The sequence below is a fragment of the Triticum urartu genome, chromosome 7A (assembly GCF_056163025.1).
Source record: "Triticum urartu cultivar PI428250 chromosome 7A, HENAU_Tu73, whole genome shotgun sequence".
Lineage (NCBI taxonomy): Eukaryota > Viridiplantae > Streptophyta > Magnoliopsida > Poales > Poaceae > Triticum > Triticum urartu.
This window is the reverse complement of record NC_141879.1, coordinates 400,827,739-400,835,698: the sequence shown is the minus strand read 5'-3', so window position 1 is coordinate 400,835,698 and position 7,960 is coordinate 400,827,739.

Here is a 7,960-nt window from a genome sequence, read left to right as displayed (position 1 = left end):
AAAATTTGGGATGTTACAAACCTACCCCCCTTAAGATGAATCTCGCCCTCGAGATTCGGGTTGGCTAGAAAATAGGTGAGGGTGGTCTTTGAGCAAATCTTCCTCTCGTTCCCAGGTGGCTTAATCCTCTGTGTGGTGGCTCCACTGAACTTTTGCAGAACTTGATAACCTTGCTGCGAGTGACTCGACTGGCAAACTCGAGGATCTTAACTGGTTTCTCCTCGTAGGTCAAATCGTTATCCAACTGAATAGTTTCCAAAGGAACTGTATCTCTCAACGGTATGTCAGCCATCTCCGCGTGACATTTCTTTAACTGAGAAACGTGGAACACATCATGAACTCCTGACAATCCTTCAGGCAATTCCAACTTGTAGGCCACTTCTCCCATACGCTCCAAAACTCGATATGGTCCTACAAATCGTGGTGCTAACTTCCCTTTAACTCCAAAACGCTTTGTTCCCCGAAGTGGAGATACTCGAAGATAAGCTCTATCTCCGACTTCGTAAACTGTCTCCTTGCGTCTAGAATCTGCATAACTTTTCTGTCTGGACTGGGCTACCTTGAGCCTATCGCGAATCAACTTCACCTTCTGTTCAGACTATTTAATCAAGTCAGGTCCAAACAACTAGCAGTCTCCAACTTCGTCCCACGATAACGGTGTCCTGCACCTCCTTCCGTACAAGGCTTCGAAAGGGGCCATCTTTAAACTGGTTTGGTAACTGTTGTTGTAAGAGAACTCTGCATATGGCAAATTATCGTCCCAACTAGATCCGTAATCTAGCGCACAAGCTCTCAGCATATCCTCCAAAATCTGATTAACTCTCTTGGTCTGTCCATCTGTCTGTGGATGAAAAGTTGTACTGAATTCTAGCCTGGTACCCAAAGTTTCGTGCAACTGCTTCCAGAACTTTGAGGTAAACTGGGTTCCTCTATCTGATACGATACTCCGCGGAACTCCATGCAGACATACGATCCTGGTCATGTATATCTTTGCCAACTTAGCACTGGTGTAAGTGGTCTTTACCGGGATGAAATGAGCTACTTTCGTCAACAGATCAACTACAACCCAAATTGAGTCATAGCCTGAACGAGTCCTGGGCAATCCCATGATAAAATCCATGCCTAGCTTATCCCACTTCCATTCGGGTATCGGCAATGGTTGTAACAATCCTGCTGGCTTCTGATGCTCTGCCTTTACTCTCTGACATACATCACAAACTGCTACGTACTCCGCAATATCCTTCTTCATTCCGGTCCACCAAAAAATATCCTTCAAATCCAAATACATCTTGGTATTTCCTGGGTGAATTGAATATGGTGAATCGTGTGCCTCTTGCAAAATCAACTTCCTGATCTCCGGGTCATTGGGCACGTAAACGCGGTCTTCAAACCATAGGGTGTCGTGCTCATCCTCACGAAATCCTTTAGCTTTTCCTTTGCTCAGTTTCTCCTTTATAGCGGCAATCTCCTTGTTAGTCCTTTGAGCTTCCCTGATTCTATCCATCAAAGTTGACTGAATCTCCAATGCTGCTACATAGCCCCTCGGAACTATTTCCAAACATAGTTCACGAAGATTTTCTGCTAACTCCCTTGGTATTTCTCCCGTCATTAATGTATTGACATGGCTCTTACGGCTTAATGCGTCAGCTACTACATTAGCTTTTCCGGGATGATAATGCAATCTCATATCATAATCCTTGATGAGCTCCAACCATCTCCTTTGTCTGAGATTCAACTCCTTCTGTGTGAAAATGTACTTCAAACTCTTATGATCCGTGTACACCTCACAATGGTTTCCAATGAGGAAATGTCTCCATGTTTTCAATGCATGCACTACGGCTACTAACTCTAAATCATGTGTGGCATAATTCAACTCATGAGGCTTCAGTTGTCTTGAGGCATATGAAACAACTCTCCCTTCCTGCATAAGCACTGCTCCAAGTCCTCGACGTGAAGCGTCGCAATACACTTCATAATCTTTGGTCTGGTCTGGCAAAATCAACACTGGTGAGGTAACCAAGCGTTTCTTCAACTCCTGGAAACTAGCCTCACATTCCTCCGTCCATATGAACTTGGTATCTTTCTTCAACAACTCATTCATAGGCTTCGCAATCTTTGAGAAATTCTCAATAAATCTCCGATAGTATCCTGCGAGTGCAAGAAAACTCTGGATCTCTCCAACTGTTGTTGGGGCATCCAACTTGGTCACGGTATCAACTTTAGTGGGATCAACTGCTATACCTTCTCCAGATATAAAGTGTCCGAGGAATCCTAATTCCTTCAACCAAAACTCACATTTGCTGAACTTGGCATATAATTGATGTTCTCTGAGCTTTCCAAGTACCAAACGCAAATGCTCCTTTTGCTCCTCTTCATTCTTCGAATAAACCAGGATATCATCAATGAACACTATGAAGAACTTATCCAAGAACTCCATAAACACTTTGTTCATCATGTTCATAAAATAGGCAGGTGCGTTAGTCAGACCAAATGACATAACGGTATACTCATACAGCCCATACCTGGTGGTAAAAGCTGTCTTCGGAATATCCTGTTCTCGAATCTTCAACTGGTGGTATCCTGGTCGCAGATCGATCTTGGAAAATACCTTAGCTCCTTGCAATTGATCAAACAGATCGTTGATCATTGGTAGTGGGTACTTGTTTTTGATCGTTACTTCATTCAATCCTCGATAATCAACAACCATCCTTAACGATCCATCTTTCTTCTCCACTAGTAGTACTGGCGATCCCCAAGGCGAAGAACTTGGGCGAATATATCCCTTATCCAGTAACTCCTTAATATGCTTCTTAATTTCCACCAAATCCTTTGCTGGCATCCTATATGGTCTCTTTGATATTGGCCCTGTGCCTGGCAATAGCTCAATCAAAAACTCAATATCTCTATCCGGTGGCATGCCTGGCAACTCCTCTGGAAATACTTCAGGGAAATCCCTTACCACTGGTACTTCCTCCTACACAACTCCTGTTAGGCAATTCACTTGAGTCCTCCTTGGCACATGCCGGGATACATACTTGATCCTTCTCCCTTCTGGGGTGGTAAGCAAAATTGACTTACTCGCACATTCAATATTCCCTTCATACTTTGATGACCAATCCATGCCTAATATCACATCCAATCCTTGGGATTCCAATACTATTAGGTCTGAGGGAAAAACATAGTTACCAATCCTTAATGGTAACCGATCACACCATAGACTAGCCACATACTCTGCTCCAGGCGAGGTTACTAACATGGGTGACCTAAGGGCTTGGGTTGATAGGTTATACTTATCCACAAATCCCCTTGATATGTATGAATGTGATGCACCAGTATCAAAAAGAACTAGTGTAGTAAATTACTTAACCAAAAACTTACTTATTACTGCATCGGGCTGAGCTTCAACCTCCTCCACGCTAACGTGGTTCACCTGTCCCCTGTTGAAAGGGTTCGGCTTCTTCCCAGAACTTCCATTGCCATTTTGGCCTTCAGGACATTCATTAGCATAATGTCTGGTCTTCTGACACTTAAAGCAAGTGACTTGGCTCAGATCCTTCTTGGCTAGGGTTGATGGGTTGGTGCGGTTCTGACCGTTGCTTCCTCCATTGCCATTACCGTTCTTGGTGCCATTGTGATTGTGTGAGCTACCTCCTCCATGGGTATGCTGAAAATGTCCTCCCGGTCTAGGGGTAAAACGTGGCTTCTGCTGAGCTCCTGAATTGTACTTCCCTTGTCCATACTTCCTCTTGCGATTCTCAATTTGCTGCTGCTTCCCTTCAATCATAAGAGCATGATCTACCAACTCCTGGTACTTGTTGAAGGTTGCTACCATCAACTGCATGCTCAACTCATCATTCAGTCCTTCCAGAAACTTCTCCTGCTTTGCTGCATCCGTAGCGACGTCATCTGGGTCATAACATGCTAACTTACTAAAGTCCTCCACATACTGGCCAACTGTCCGACCTCCTTGGTGCAAGTTGCGAAACTCACGCTTCTTCATGGCCATAGCTCCTGCTAAAACATGGGCATTACGAAAAGCCTGCTGAAACTGGTCCCATGTGATAGTGTCGACTGGGAAAGTGGCTGTGAAATTCTCCCACCATGATGCTGCGGGTCCTTCTAACTGATGTGCAGCAAACTTCACCTTCTCCGCATCTGTGCATCCTGCTGTGGTCAACTCCCTAGCTGTCTTGCGGAGCCAATCATCTGCTACTATCGGCTCGGTGCTACTGGAAAACACCGGCGGATTCAGCCTAAGAAAACGGGCTAAGTGGTCAATAGGTGGTGGTGGTGGTGGGTTGTTATTGTTGTTCCCTTGATTCTGATTCTGGACTAGCAACTGCATCAATGTGTTCTGCTGCTGGATCAACAGGGTGAGCTCTGGTGGAAAGGTGAATCCGGGGTCACGTCTCGGAGGAATCTGAGGGTTTTAGAAAAGATGAGATGTAAGAATAGAGGGGGTCTAAACAGAAAACACTACCCATATGCACATGAGGCAAAAGCAAACAATTCACTTCAATCAATCAAACAAGGGCATACAATCGATCTATCTATCGCAAAAGTGCTCGGACTACTATATTTACATGGTGGACTACTACTACTGATGAGGTGGTATACTAGAAATATTCTTCGGTGGCAGACTCCATGATATCTGCTCCAGCTTCATCAACATAGTCATCATCGCTACTATCTGGATCCGAGTCGGTGTCGTCAATGATCATGTAGTCTTCTGGGCTAATCTCCTTGGGTTCTTCGCCTTCCTCTACTGGCGTAGGGCCTCCCATAAATATTCCAATCTTCTTGATTAGGTCGTCATTCTTCTCCACCAATACTTCAATTTCTTCTTCATAATCTTCACGTGTAGCCTTGAGTTCTTCCTCCAGTTCCTTGATTCTTGTCCTAGCTTTCTTCAGATCTATCATGTCGGCGCACATCTGGTTCTCCTGTCGTCGAATGTGCTGGTTTAGCTCCTGGATAAAAGCTGCGATTGATCTATCCTTCCTGGTGCTGATCATCTCCCAGTGCTCATCTCGGCGCCCACAAATCTGGTAGATAGTATCCTTGAGATCCTTGCGGTAGACTTCTCCAATGCGTCCCATGGCGATGTGAGCTGCCATGCTCTTTCCTAGACTCCAAGTTGGTGCATCAAAAGAAAACTCTATGGGCTCAGTTACTGGCATGAACGTCCTTCCTAGAACTTGAACTTGAATCATCCAGCGCTCTTCTTCAGGTAAAGTGGCGTCGTTGGTTCCGGTGAAGCTTGGTACTCCTATATTCAGGTATCTAGTGACTTCCTTCAAGTGACGTCCAAAGGGTGTATCTTCATCCGGTTGCGTGAACTTGTTCCTTGCATCCGCCATCCTAAAGAGTAGAAAAGATGAGAAGTCAGAAGAGAAGAGAATGGATAGTGATCTAGGTCTTTTAGCTTAGTGGTCGTGTCCTACAGTCAGCGTGTGCTATGATACCATCTCTGTAGCGACCAGACCTCAAACAGTCTGATCTCTGTGCAGCGGTGTCATCCCTGGATCAGTAATGCTGACACCACATAGTACTCGGAGGATTTATAGCAGAGTAGCAATCACACACTTATTACATCGAGTGTCTCAAAAGAGAACTTATTACAATAAATATGGCTTAAGGCCATCTAAAAACGATAACAGCGGAAGGCTTGGAAGATAAGTGAGTCCATCAACTCCAACGGAATCACTGAGTATAGAACCACGACCTAAAAACTCCTTTATCATCCTCTGAAAATTCTGCAACATTAACGTTGCAGCCCGAAAACGGGTCAGCACATGGAATATGCTGGCAAGGTAACACATAGAGAGTAATGGAATGAAACAGCTATACTATATGCATATTTGGCTGGTGGAAAGCTCTATGGTTACATTTTTGCGTAAAGCCAATTTTTCCCTACTTCAAAGGAATAAAATTTATTTAACTATCATGGTAGTTGTTAAACATTGAGAATGGTTGACAGCATTCTCAATCCCAATTAAGCATCATCATTAAACATAACCGAACAAAATTAATTTAGAGTAACATGTTGAGATTCACATGATAATCCAGGTACTAGATACTCAAGATGTCCATAACCAGGGACACGGCTAATCATGATTATTTTATTACACTCTGCAGAGGTTTGCGCACTTTTCCCCACAAGACTCGATCGCCTCCGTTGGGTTTCTCGCACTATAGGGTGTTTGAGAAGACAGATGACTGAGACATAGTCTTTCAGAAGCGCTAGCACCATATGATCGGGTAGACCGTACCACCTACATCCCCTACATCTGCTAGTCTACCACTGTAAGAGTTCGCACAACTTAGTCAACTATGCTAGAGCCCATAATAGCTTGTGGCTCCACACGGAAGTTTCTAGTATGAATAGTCTCATGATCCCTTTGAGCTTGGGTGGCGGTCCAAAAGAAAACAGGCAAGTCCTGGAATATCCAGGTGCCTCAATCCACCCAGATGTGTGTTTAAGTTGCCACCTTAGATAAACCATTAATTAACAAAACTCACATCTGTCATGGATATCACTCACCCAATCCACGTCTACTAGCATAGCATGGGATAATAAGCAAACGTAGAAGTAACTCCCAAAGGTTTGATAATAAACGGGTAATAGGTTCTACCTCCTCTACTTCCCATCCCACAATTTAATTAGATCCTAACCATGCAATGTGTGAGGATTGATCTAATGCAATAAAACTGGGTAGTAGAAAAGGTATGATCAAAGTGTTACTTGCCTTGCTGATGATCCGGGAAACCTAGCGATTCGAAGTAACAAGCAGCGCACTCCAGGTATTCTATCGCAGACAAACAAACAAGCATACAATAAGTACTCATCTAATGCACAGGTAAAACTCAAATAAGAGATCTAACCAGAAGGTTCAACTTAAGAACTCCGGTTGGCAAAAAGAATCAAATCGAATGAAGCAACGAAAGTCAAACGGTGAAAGAAAACAACTTCGTTCTACTAATCTGGATCTAGGGCAAATTTTACAGTAGCAAAAACTGGTTTAAGTTGGTTAAACGGATAGAGGGTTTCGAGACGAAACTCTAGGCTCTTGAATCGCCTGATTCCGATAAACGAGCGAAAAGTTATACTAAAACGAAAATCGGATCAGGAATCGCGATCAGAAAAATCACGGATTTAATCCGAGAAAAAGAAAAACGACGAACGTTCGCTAGAACGAACAAACGGACGAACGCTCACTATTTAAATAAACCGGAAAAACCAATCTATTTAAAAAAACTGAATCTAAAAAAACAGACGGAAAAACCGAACGGTTTTTCGAAAAAAAATAAAAAAACGGCACGGATTTCGAGGCGGCGGCGAACCTCGGCGAGCGTGCGGCGTCCGGCGGTGAGGTGGCGCGACGGCAGCGGCGGCGTCCGGCAGCGAGGTGGCGCGACGGCGGCGTCCGGCGGCGGGGCGCGGCGGTGGCGAGGCGGCGCGGCGGCGGTGTGGCACGGCGGCAGCGGCGGCGGCGGCGGTGGGGCGCGGCGGGAGCGGCGGCGGCGGCTGGGGGCTGGGGGCGGCTCGGGCTAGGGTTAGCTCTGGCTGGGCCTCCCCCCGGCTTAAATAGCCTAACGGGCCAGGAGTCTTAGTCGGACACAGCCCTAGGTCGGTTCGGTTTTTTTTTAATATTACGCGCAGAAGAAAAATAAAAAGAAATACTAAACGGACTCCAAAAATTCCGAAATAAATTTTCACGGGCTTCTAAAATCAAGCCTCACAAGGTGAACATTTATTTGGGACATAAATGCAATTTTGAAAAATGCACATTTTTCCTAAATTCGAATAAAACATCGAAAAACTCCGAAATAAAATCTTATTTGATTTTATTATTAAATCCTCAATATTTCTTTATTTTGGGAAAGTCATTTTATTCCCTCTCTCATATTTTTGTAATAGAAATAATTGATGATAAAATAAATAAAATCAAATGATCCT